The sequence below is a fragment of the Bos indicus genome, chromosome 26, assembly GCF_029378745.1.
Source record: "Bos indicus isolate NIAB-ARS_2022 breed Sahiwal x Tharparkar chromosome 26, NIAB-ARS_B.indTharparkar_mat_pri_1.0, whole genome shotgun sequence".
NCBI classification, from domain to species: Eukaryota; Metazoa; Chordata; class Mammalia; order Artiodactyla; family Bovidae; genus Bos; species Bos indicus.
In genome coordinates, this window is record NC_091785.1 from 29,806,882 (window position 1) to 29,820,139 (window position 13,258).

General features: G+C 41.6%; 1 non-coding gene across 1 annotated transcript; it reads right to left on the bottom strand.

The window, feature by feature from the left end:
• Positions 1-1,111: 1,111 nt before the first annotated feature.
• On the bottom strand, positions 1,112-1,218 carry LOC139180034 (U6 spliceosomal RNA). The gene has a single exon (XR_011564383.1). It is a non-coding gene; the product is annotated as a U6 spliceosomal RNA (small nuclear RNA).
• Positions 1,219-13,258: the final 12,040 nt, after the last annotated feature.

Consider the following 13,258-nt stretch of genomic DNA (forward strand, 5'->3'; position numbering starts at 1 on the left):
AGGACACTGTTGTCCAGTCACTGAGTTGTGTCTGACTCTCTGAGATCCCGTGGACTCCACCTTGTCAGGCTTCCCTGTCCTTCACTATCTCCCAGAGTTTGCTCACATTCATGTCCATTGAGTTAGTGATACTACCTAATCTCTCATCCTCTGCCACTCCCTTCTCCTTTTGCCTTCAGTCTTTCCCAACATCAGGCCTTTTCCAAAGGCCCTTTGTATCCAGTGGCCAAAGTATTGGACCTTCAGCTTCAGCATCAATGCTTCCAGTGGATATTCAGGGTTGATTTCCTATAGTATTGATTGTTTTGATCTCCTTGCATACAAGGGACTCTCAAAAGTCCTCTCCTCGCCTCTCCACAATTCAGAAGCATCAGTTCTTCAGTGCTCAGCCTTCTTTATGGTCCAGCTCTCACATCTGTACGTGACTACTTGTAAAACCATAGCTTTGACTATAAGGATCTTTGTAGGCAAAGTAATGTCTCTGCTTTTTATTACACTAAGTTTGTCATAGCTTTTCTACTAAGAAGAAAGTGTCTTTTAATTTCATGGCTATAGTTCCCATCCACAGTGATTTTGGAGCCCAAGAAAACAAAATCTGTCATTGTTTTCACTTTCCCCCTTATATCTGCCATGAAGTGATGGAACCAGATGCCATGATCTCAGTTTTTTGAATGTTGAGTTTTTAACCAGCTTTTTCACTCTCCTCTTTTCACCCTCATCAAGAGGCTCTTTAGTTCCTCTTCACTTTCTATCATTAGAGTGGTATCATCCGCATATCTGAGGTTGTTGATATTTCTCCTGGCAGTCTTGATTCAGCTTGTGATTCATCCAGCCAGGATAAATCAGGATATTGGGGCTTAATAAAAAGACGAGAGCCTCTTTCTAGTGGGGCGGCGGCGGCGGAGGGTGGGGGGGAGGGGGCGGGGGAAGCGGATGGGGGCGGGGCGGGGGGGAGCGGATAGGGTGAGGAATCGCCAAAGACAGTTACACATGAGGCACTTTATGAGAAAGCAGTTAAGCCTTTTAGAAGCAAATGCTGAGTAAATCACCTTCTTTTTTTTTTTTTTTTTTTTTAAATTTTATTTTATTTTTAAACTCCACATAATCGTATAAAAATATGGAACGCTTCACGAATTTGCGTGTCATCCTTGCGCAGGGGCCATGCTAATCTTCTCTGTATCGTTCCAATTTTAGTATATGTGCTGCCGAAGCGAGCACGTAAATCACCTTCTTAAAAGGTGTTTGAGCTAAAAGAGATGGAGCCATTCGAGGATGGCATTTGAGATTACATAAACAAAAGATAAGCTATAGCCTCTTTCTTTTAGTCCAAGTCCCTTACCATTCCTGAAATTATATTTAAGAAAATTACAATTCTAAATATAAGAAAAAGGGAGCCCCCATGGATGAGAAACTGTTAGGCATCCCAAAACTGTGGAAAGCAAAGGGAATGGATTGAAGAGGAAAACAGCCCAGCTGACTAGTGCAGGAGGTGGAGCGACACCCAAAGCTTTCCATCCCTGGAAGTGGTGGGTGCTGGAAATGACCCAGGAGCACTGACCTCACAGACCTTTTTATTGAAATGAAACGCCCATAACACAAAATCAACTGTCTTCAAGTGAGCACTTCAGTGATATTTAGAACAATGTTGTTTACCTGTTACACGAGAAACCTGCTGCGTTACAGTGTGGTTAATAAATTAAAAGAGTACACCCTGATTTAATATGATGAGATTTAACTGTGAGGCTCTTTAAATGGGCAACTTTCCTTGTGTCTCTATGTGTTTATTAATAACACATTAGCTGGAGAAGAATCTGAGAGAGGCGGAAAGAGCTTAGAACTAATGCGGAATTATAATGATCCACTGAAAAGAGTGTATTTCTCAAATGTTGATTAATGTCAAAAGAAGCAAATGCTTTTGACTTGTAAGAACTCAGCTTGCAACCCAGCCATAAATGACTTAAGCATAATAAGACTTTATTTTCTTATGAAAATAAAAACTTCAAGGGTAACATTTATCTCTCCATATGCCTTGACTCTCAGAGAAGGCAATGGCACCCCACTCCAGTACTCTTGCCTGGAAAATCCCATGGATGGAGGAGCAGCCTGGTAGGCTGCAGTCCATGGGGTCACTAAGAGTTGGACCCAACTGAGAGACTTCATTTTCACTTTTCACTTTTATGCATTGGAGAAGGAAATGGCAACCCACTCCAGTGTTCTTGCCTGGAGAATTCCAGGGACGGGGGAGCCTGGTGGGCTGCCATCTATGGGGTCGCACACAGTCGGACATGACTGAAGCGACTTAGCAGCAGCAGCAGCATGCCTTGACTCTAGGGCCCAGTGACATCCTTGCATCCTCTTCTCCATGTTGGCCCCTTTATCATCTTGTCATGGCTGGTAAGAGTTCCAGGCAGCATCTGTTTATTCCAGGAGAAAAGAAAGAGCTTGTCTCTCTCCTGGTCACCTCTGTCAGTCCTAAGATTAGTTCTCATTGGTTCAGGCTGGTTCCATGTCTATCTCTGCATCCACTTTTTTTTGTGGCCAAGAGAATGGAGTGAGCTGATTGGCTTAGGTCTGAGGTCACATGTCCACCTCTGGAGCTGGAGGTAAGGTCAGCTTCATCCTAAACACAAGCACTGAGAGTAGGGCTGCTTGGGATCTTTAGAGGTAAATGGAGGTATTCTTAACTAAAAGAAGGAAAAATGAAAGTTGGGGAAGAATTAAAAAAAAAAAAAAAATGAACAAGGTTCAGTATGCCCAGTCCACACATACATGGACTTACTGGATTAGTTTGGGTGTAAAGCTAGAACCAAACAGGATTCTCACACCCACACCTGGGACAGGAGCTTTTTGTGCCTTCAGCTGGGTGGAATGTTTGGCCTTGATCTAGTACAGCCACCAGGAGATGCTCACTTATAGGACATGCCTCCAGTTGCCATGGGCATCATCCACTGAGAATTCCAAGCAAATTCTTTACAGGCTAAACCTATGTATCTACACACACCTGCCTGCAGCAGTACCTTGCCATCTACTGGCATCCCTGAGCAATTGTTGTTATTGTTTAGTCGCTAAGTCATGTCCAACTCTTTTGTGACCCCATGGACTGTAGCCCTGTCAGGCTTCTCTGTCCATGGGATTTCCCAGGCAAGAATACTGGAGTGGGTTGCCATTTCCTTCTCCAGGGGATCTTTCCAACCCAGCAATCAAACCCATGTCCGCTACATTGGCAGGCAGATTCCTTACTACTGAGCCACCTGGGAAGCCCATCCTTGAGCTGTACAAATGAACAATATTGATCTGCTTAGAAAAGTCTAAAGAGGATATGCAAACTTTATTTTTTTAATGCTCCAAGATAGAGTGAAAAAAAGAGCATAAATCAGTCTTGTATTAATTTTCCAAGTGATCTGGGATTTAGCATAAGAGTAATCTAATTCTGTAATTCAGCACAACCAGGAAAAAGAACATGATTCTGTTTGTCTTATTTAAAATGAATGCAGTCCATGGGGTCACAGAGAGTCGGACATGACTAAGTGACTAACACACACACCAAGTGAATGAGGCTGCCAGATCCCATTTCAACAGCAGTGTTTTAGGAAGCTAAATAGACTAATAGAGTTTTGCCAAGAGAACACACTGGTCATAGCAAACACCCTCTTCCAACAACACAAGAGAAGACTCTACGCATGGACATCACCAGATGGTCAACACCAAAATCAGATTGATTATATTCTTTGCAGCCAAAGATGGAGAAGCTCTATACAGTCAGCAAAAACAAGACCGGGAACTGATTGTGGCTCAGATCATGAACTCCTTATTGCCAAATTCAGACTTAAATTGAAGAAAGTAGGGAAAACCACTAGACCATTCAGGTATGACCTAAATTAAATCCCTTATGATTATACAGTGGAAGTGAGAAATAGATTTAAGGGACTAGATCTGATAGAGTGCCTAATGAACTATGGACTGAGGTTCATGACATTGTACAGGAGACAGGGATCAATCCTGTACAGTACAGGATTTTGGGGGGCTCCAAAACCACTGCAGATGGTGACTGCAGCCATGAAATGAAAAGACGCTTGCCCCTTGGAAGAAATGCTATGAAAAACCTAGACAGCATATTAAAAAGCAGAGACATTACATTGCCAACAAAGGTCTGTCTAGTCAAAGCTTTGGTTTTTCCAGTAGTCATGTATCGATGTGATAGTTGGACTATAAAGAAAGCTGAGCACCAAAGAGTTGATGTTTTTGAACTGTGGTGTTAGAGAAGACTCTTGAGAGTCCCTTGCATAGCAAGGAGATACAATTAGTCCATCCTAAAGGAAATCAGTCTTGAATATTTATTGGAAGGACTGATGCCAAAGCTGAAACTCTAATCCTTTGGCCACCTGATGTGAAGAACTGACTCATTTGAAAAGACTCTGATGCTGGGAATGATTGAACGTGGGAGGTGAAGGATGAGATGGTTGGATGGCATCACTGACTCAATGGACATGAGTTTGAGTAAGCTCCGGGAGTTGGTGATGGACAGGGAAGCCTGGCGTACTACAGTCCATGGGGTCGCAAAGAGTTGGACACAACTGAGTGACCTAATTGAACTGAACTGAAAGCTGTTCTAAAAAATAAACAAAATTTTTTTAATATTTAAGCACCCTTGATTTCATAAGAATGGTGGTGATTATCCTCTGAAAAGCTGGAGAGAATAGGGGGAATGATAGTGCCACCTGTGAGTCAGTCACGTTTCATCTCTAAGAAAAGTCCTGTAGATCTGTAGTGAAGGTGAAAGTCTTGATTGCTTAGTCCTGTCCGACTTTTTGGGACTCCGTGGACTGTAGCCCACCAGGCTCCTCTGTCCATGGAATTCTCCAGGCAAGAATACTGGAGTGAGTTGCCATTTCCTTCTCCAGGGGATTTTCCCAACCCAAGGATCAAACCCCAGGTCTTACAGGCAGATTCTTCACTGTCTGAGCCACCCAGGAAGCCCCACAGATCTATAAGCATTATTCTACTCACAGGCCTTTGTGATGTGAGGCTAATGTGTAGCCCGGGAGTGATTGCCTTTCAGTTCCTCCCAGGGAGTCAGTCTTTTATAGCTGCTGTTTCACCTGTGATGGCGCTTGACAGAGGTGAAATTGGCGAACACGGCAAACACAACCCAAAGCAGCCCCGAAGCCAGGAAAGGCCTTCCACTTGCCCACGGGTGTGTTCTCCGAGTCTTCTCAAGATTTATTTTCTCTATTTGACTGCCATTCCCTGGAAATGATGGAGGATGTTGCTCATCAGAGACTGCACAACCTTCAGATCAGGCCACTGTCTGGAAAGACAGGGTGCTCCTGCTAGCGGAGTGAAAGAGGAGAAGGCCACGGATGTCAGAGCGGCTGTCACGGCCCCGCCTCCTGCTGCTCAGATACACGGCTGACAACCCATCATCTAATCTCTGTTCATGCAGATGAGGAGTCAAAAGATCGTTCTATTGCATTTCCAAGGAAAGATTGCTTTCAGTTAATACTATGATTTTTAAATAGCAGATTTTAGCTTTACTACTTTATTATGATTCACTCCCGTTTAATTGTCTCATATTTTATTTAGGACCACCAGTGCTGGATGGGGCCAGGGAGGGGGATACAGAGCACGGGGAATTTTAGTGGTCCAGAAACCTGACTGCATCCTGGATTCAGTTAACTCCTGTGAGCCCAGAGCCACTGCACCCAGTAATGAATAAACCATCTCTGTCAGGAAATGAGAGGCAAGTCCATGTTCTATGATCACTGTCTGGGGTAATCTCTCCTAAAACATGGGGTGTTTGTGTCCACTCATCACCAGCTTTACACCAACTTGACCTTCTTGTGCAGTAGTCTGACTTGACTTGTATCTGAGTCAGCTGGGGCTGCCATAATAAAATACCACATACTGTGTGACTTAAACTACAGATCTTTATTTCCTCACACTCCTGGAGACTATGAGCTCAAGGTGCCATCAGTGTTGGTACTGGTGAGGTCTCTTTGACTTGAAGATGGCCACCTTCTTGCTGTATTCTAATACAGCCTTTTCTCTGAGCCTGCATGGGGAGAGAGAGACCTCTGGTTTCCCTTCCTCCTAGAAGGACACCAACCTTATTGGATTCAAATCCTGCTCTTAAAACTGCAGTTAACCTTAATCACCTCCTTATAGACCTTATCTCCAAATACAGTAACATTAGGGATTATAGCTTCAACATATGGATTTTAGAAGGACACAATTTAATCCCTAACAATGTAAAAACATAGCACATATAATTTAAATAAAGTAGTAGAAAACCATGAGCATTGGAGAGAAAAAAAGCTAAGTTTGGGATTAGGGTTACTAGAGGGGTCAAAAAAATAAGAGAAGAAGTCATTTGGCTTCTCTAACTTGTTTCTTAATATAAAAAATGAGAATAAAAGCAATGCCTATAAATCAGAGTTGTCATAAAGCTAAAAATGTGACAAAGCATGTGAAAATGCATTATAATGGTTAATAGCCTCCAATTATATTAAATTCTGGGCCCAATGGTTCTGGAAGTGAGTGCAAAAGTAAAGGATTCAACAGGAGGCAGCAGACTCCAGTAGTGCCTCAGTCCATGGAGCAGCCAGGGCAAGCTCGGAGCATCCCAGAGTGTGACCAGCCATGCACTTCCTATATCTCTGCAGCCCCCAAAAGAACACAGGCTGTTTCCTCTAGTCAAACAAGTTCTCAATACAAAGCTCAATCAGGTAAAATTTACACCCCAGGGCATTTACTACTGCTGTTGGAAGGGATTTTGGAAATTAGATTGAGGTAATTCAGTGCTGCCAATTGCCTGGGCCCGGGCTCCTTATAACTGATACCTCCATTTAAAGGATTGATCAATGAATGGACCTGATCTGCCAGGGCAGGACTTTTACCTTGAACAAATAAATTTCAGTAACAAAGGACAGAATTTCTTTGATCCACGTGTTAAGTAGCTTCTGTCGTGCCCAACTCTTTGCAACCCCTGTGGATTGTAGCCTGCCAGGCTCTTCTGTCCATGGGATTCTCCAGGTAAGAAAGCTAAAGTGGGTTGCCATGCCCTCCTCCAGAGGATCTTCCTGACCCAGGGATCAAACCTGAGTCTCTTGCATTGGCAGGCGGGTTTTTTGCCACTAGCGCCACCTGGGATCCATGCAAGTCCTTTATCTCCAAGGCTATGCATCAATCCAAGGCAAGGCAGGTGCAGGTCCTAACCCCAGGCCTTCTGGTTCGCAGCTGTTTAGTGTATCTAATAAATATTGGGTTGGCCAAAAAGTTCCTTCAAGTGTTTCTCAAAGCTAAGGTGTTACAGTAAATACCCGAACAAACTTTTTGGCCAACCCAATAGTATTGTGCACCAGCTGTGATGGGTTCTAAGAATACACCAAGAACATAGGTAGATACTGTTCCTGTCATCATGGAGCTTATACTCTTAGAAAAGACAGATATTAATCAAGTAGTTATACACATTTTTAATGAAATATTTACTTTCAAAGGTAAATGGTGTCATGGGAGTGTGAGGTGGGTGACCCTGATGACATAATTGATATATGAGGATGAGTACCAGTTAACTAAGAAATCATTAGGAAGGAGAAAGAAAAGAAGTCAGGTAGAAGTTCCTATGGTGGAGGGGTCATGGCAGGTGGAAGGGGTGTTAGCAGAGTGGTGTGGTTGGTGTGCTTGAAACAAAGAAAGAGGGTGGCTTCTGGGATGAGATAATGCTGGAGAAGCAGTAGAAAAACTACAGAGACCCTTATAAGTCACGTTATACATTTTTTAAATTTCATCCTAGAAGCAATAAGAAACCATTAACATATTTTAATCTGGGCAAAAAAGATGATGTAGTAAGATTTGCTTTCTTGGATGGATCCCTTTGTTTGTGGTATGGAACACTGTTTATTGAGAAAATATAGATAAGTGAGGCTGTTATTGGGAAGCTCTGATAGCTGTTCTGGCCAGAGACCACAGTAGCCTGCAGCAGGTGCCATTGTGGAGACTCATTCTTTCATCGGATGTTTATTGAATGCTTCTGTACGCCATTCCTGTGCCAGGGCTAGAGACTATTTGAATAATTAAGAGATTATAAAAAGATATGCTGATGACCTGTACATGGAACACAAGGAGAGAGAGCTGTTGAAAATAATGTCTAAGTCTTTGACTCATCAGATACAGAACAGATAGTGGAGCTGGAGGGGGCCCATGTTTAGGGAAGAAGAGTGAACACTTGGACCTGGACGTTTTGGGTTTGCAGTACCTTTGAGAGGACTTAGGGAGATATCGGGAGGGACAGCAGATGAAGAGTCCACAGCGCAGAGGGGAGGTGTGTGAGTCACCACATAAGGATGGGAGAGGAAGACACAGATGCAGTGACATCCTTCAGGGCCAGTGCAAAGTGTGAGTGAAAAAGAGCACCCAGGGCTGACCCTCAAAGGGCAACTAGCTATTTACAGCTGAGATTAGAGGAAGATGAAACCTGGAAGGGAGTCCAAAAAAAGACTAAGAAGAGAGATAAAAGAAAAACTTAGGGCAGTGTAAGTCATGAAAACCAAGAGCAGCAGGAATCAGTCAATAGTGGAAAATTCCACTGATGGGTCAAGTGAGAAGAAGACTGAAAAATATTCATTTGATCTGTAACACGGAGATCATTGATAACATTTGTGAGAACAGTTAGAGTGAAGGGACAGTCACCAAATGGGAGCCGGAAGAGAAGTGAAGGAGAGGTGAGAATGTAGAGAAAATTCTCTGGAGACCTCTGGCTCTGAAGCAGCTGAGGTGGGGGGAAGAGAGAAGACACGAGTGGTTAACTGGATGATTTTCCCACAATGCACTGTTCTGCTTTGCCTCTGATGCTCCAAGATTTCTACCTCTATATTCCCTGTTTCACAAAAAGCACATACACTCGGACCTCAAGTGTCATAGGGGAATCCCTAGGGATCAGCTCAGAGCATCCGCTCTGGCTCTAACTGTAGGTGAACACACTGCATTTGTCAAATCATCCCATGAAATAAGGCCCCAGGAAAGCCATGGCCCACAGTCAGGAAGCTATTTGGAAGGGTTCCAAGCGTGAGAAGAAAACATTTGACAGCCTATATCTGTATTAAGAAAATTGCCGCTCTGGGTAAGGTTTCAATAGGAGCAAGTGTTTCTGCTAATGCAGTACATTCGCCAGTAACAAATCCACTGTTTGACATGGCAAGCAATGGTGACAGATCTGTGTTCCTAAACACTCCATTTCACTAACTGAAGCTGTCTCCTTCCTTAAGCATTAACTCACTGAATTCTGCCACTCAGATAAACTGCCTGAAGCAGATGGGTATTCCTTGTGATCTCACAAACAGTACTTCTCTATAGCTCCTTTTTGTTTTAATGCACGAGCTTTAAGGTGGTAAAAAGTTGCAAACTGTCATTTGTCACTTTTTGGTGGCAATAATTTAGCATCTAATGAGCAAAACTTGCAACTCCTGCCCCAGGCAGTGCAAAAGCTCAGGAACTACTGCTGGGGGTACAAATGGGAGACTTTACAAAGGAAATAAGTGTGGCTCAGACATGGAAATCAGGCTAAGAAAACAAGCACTTGAGTGTGTCTGGGGAGCAAATGCAAGAAAGAAACTTTAAAGGTGGGTCACTGATGCATATTAAACTTAAAAGGGGCAGCTAATGCCACAGGAGTGATAAGAATAAAGTAATAATCATAATATTGATATAGCCCTCATTTATCAAGTGCCACATACTGTGTCCCATGCACTGTGCCAAGGGCTTTGCCAGATGATCTCTTTGGGTCATTACAGTAATCTCATGAACTGTTCAAAGAATCCGACAGCTCCGAACTTCAGTTTAGAAATCCTCAAAACAGAAATTATAATGATGACAGATCACAAAGCTAACAAGTTTTAGAGACAGATTTTGAACTCAGGTGCATCTGACTCAGGAGAACAAAGCTTTTCAACATTGTGTCAGGGACTGGACAAGAAATAAAGAGATCTGGAATTTTCACCATAGTGCATGCATGCTAAGTCTCTTCAGTCGTGTCCAACTCTGTACAACCCTATGGACTATAGCCCGCCAGGCTCCTCTGTCCATGCGATTCTCCAGGCAAAGGTACTAGAGTGGGTTGCCATGCCCTCCTCCAGTGAATCTTCCCCACCCAGGGATCGAACCACATCTCCTGTGGCCCCTGCATTGCAGACAAATTCTCTATCACTGAGCCACCACGGAAGCCAGTTTTTATCACACCTGGCTACAAATGAACTGTGTGGCTCAGGATCAGAAAAGTACAATAATTTTTTTGAGTTTCACATCTACAAAACGAAGAGTTTCATTTTTCTATGAAAAAAATGCCATTGGAATTTTTATGAGGATTGCATTGAATCTATAGATTTCTTTGGTTGATATGAACATTTTAATAATATTAACTCTTTCAATGAGCACAAAATCTTTCCTTTTCTGTCTTCAGTTTCTTTCATCACTGTCTAATAGTTTTCAGTGTACAAGTCTTTCGCATCCTTGTTAAATTTATCTCTGTGTATTTTATTCTTTTTAATGCAATTGTAAATGAGATTGTTTTCTTAATTTCTCTTTCTGATAGGACATAATAAGTGACAAAAAATGCAACAGATTTTTGTATGTGGATTTTGTATCCTACAACTTCACTGAATTAATTAGTCCTAACAGTTCTCTTTTTTCCTGCTTGCTCTGGCTAGTGTTTTCAGTCCTGAGTCAAATGAAAGTAAAGAGTGCATGCACCTTTGTCTTGTTCCTGATCCTAGAGGAAAGGCTTTCAGCTTTTCACCGTTGAGTATGATGTTGACTTTATTGTCTGTATTGTCTCGAGGTACATTCCCTCCATACCCACTTTATCCACTTCGTTAATCCTCTGGCTGCTTTTAAGATTTTTCCCTTTGTCGTTGGTTTTGAGAAATGTGATTATAATGTGCCATGGTATTGTTTTCTTCATATCATTTGCACTTGGGATTTATTGAACTTGTATCTGTTGATGTACATTTTTATCAAATTTGGAAAAAATTAGTCATTATTTCTTCAAATATTTTTTGTCCATTTCTCCCCTTATTTCAAAGAATCCAATTACATGTATTTTCTGCCACTTGAAGTTATCACACAGCTCGCTCATACTCTTTTTATTTGCTTTAAAATGCTTCTCTGTATTTTATTTTGGATACTTTCCTATGTCTTCCAGTTTACAAATCATTATTTCTGAGGTATAAAATCCACTGTTAACTTGCCCAATGTATTTTTCATCTCAGATATTGTAGTTTTCATCTCTAGAAATTTGATTTAGATCTTTTTATATCTTTTCCATCATGACATAACATGATTAATCTTTTCTCTGGCTTCTTGTAGAGTACAGTTACAATAACTGTTTTAATGATCTTGACTGCTAATTCCTTCATCTAGTCACTTCTAAGTTGGTTTTGATAGATTGGATTTCATCCTCACTCTGAGTTTTACTTTCCAGCTTCTTCCTATATCTAGCAGTGGTTGGCTGCGTGCTGACCTTATGAATTTCACCTTACTGGGTGCCAGATAGTTTCATATTGCTTAAAATATTCCTGAGCTTTGTTCTGAGATAACAGTGACATTACTTGGAATCAGTTTGAGCCTTTTGGATCTTGCTATTAATCTTTATTAGGTACGACCATGGCAATGTTTAATCTGGGACTCATTTTGCCCTGCTACTAGGGCAAAACTCCTGAGTACACTAACCATTGCCCTATAAATTACAATGTTTTTCCATTTGTCTGATAAGAGCGAGAACTATTCCTGGCTCTGCATGAGCTCTGGACAGTATTACCTCTAATCTTTTTTAACACTTTTTGCCCTGGTCTCTAATAGTTTCTTTACACACATGCTGATTGGGGCTCAGGTGAAGAAGCCAGGGGTCTCTAGAGTTCCCTACAGAACTCTAGAACTTCTGGAATTCCTTCTCTGTGAAGTTCTCTCTAACCTAGCCCTCTGCTCTGTGAACTCTAGTCACCTTGGCCCTCCTGATTTCTCAACTCTGTCTTCTAAATTCAGGCCACAGTGCCCCATCTGGGGGTCTCCTCTGCCTACAATGCCTGGAAACTCTCCAGGCAATAACCTGGGACAATTGCGGGGCTCATCTTACTTGTTTCCTGTCTCTTAGGGATCATTCATCTTCACTCTCCAGCATCCAGTGTCTTGAAAACTACTGCCTTAAATATTGTGCTCAGTCTTTTTGTTTTCATAAATCCAGTCCCTGTTATCCTCTCCAAGCTGAAAGTGACTACTTTTAATATAGCATAGTTAGGAATAGCTGTATTACAGTAGAGCAAAATACGAGTGGTGAAATTCTTAACACATTTTTGTAATTCCTAAACTTGACATGAAAACGGTGCTTGTATCATATGTATGTGAATATCTGCTCTAAGTCAGCCACTATGGTAGACCAAATATGTTTATATTGTACTTTAAATATCCATTATCATAAATTTGTAAACTAAAAATGATAACTTTAAATAATAAAAGATAAAATACAAAAAATATATGACATCCAGTTAGTGATGGCAGAGAAATGATGGAATAAACCCAGACCTATCTAACTTCAAATCTTGCCACCCTTTCAGAAAGATATGCTACCACCGATGTGTTCATTTGATGAGCTGTTGAAATGATTATTATGTGTCTAGACTGTGGCAGACTTTGTGATAAGAGAGATGATACAAAAGAGGGCATTGTCCTGGCACTCAAGCGACTTATAGGCTGTTATAGAATGGGACACAAATGTGAAATAACTGGAGAAAAAGGAGTTGCTAGACCATGTTCTATACTTCTGAATGAAAGCGAGTGAGGGAAAGACAAAAAAAAAAAGAAATTTATAAATTGGTACCTTCTCACCCTTTCTCTCCCATCGTGATATGTGCAGTTGACTCTTCCTTGTCATCTTCTACAGGACTTTTAGGATCAAGCGATTCCTGGCCAACATGCAAAAGCATAATTGTCCCATTCTCAGATGGATTCAGATGAAACTAATAATAAAATCAGGTTCCATTCCAAGAAGAGACATTGAAGAAGAACCAAGCTGGGTCTATAAGGAATTGCATATTCAATGGCATGCATATTTATGCTGTATCCAATTCACTAATGCCTTACCATATCAAGCTGAAAATGTCACCACTATCTGGAAATTTGCACGTTTTCTTAGGAAAATGATTTTTCTCTTTCTCTTTATGCTTCTTCACTAGTTTGGTTCCACAATAATACATGAAAACATATATTTGGA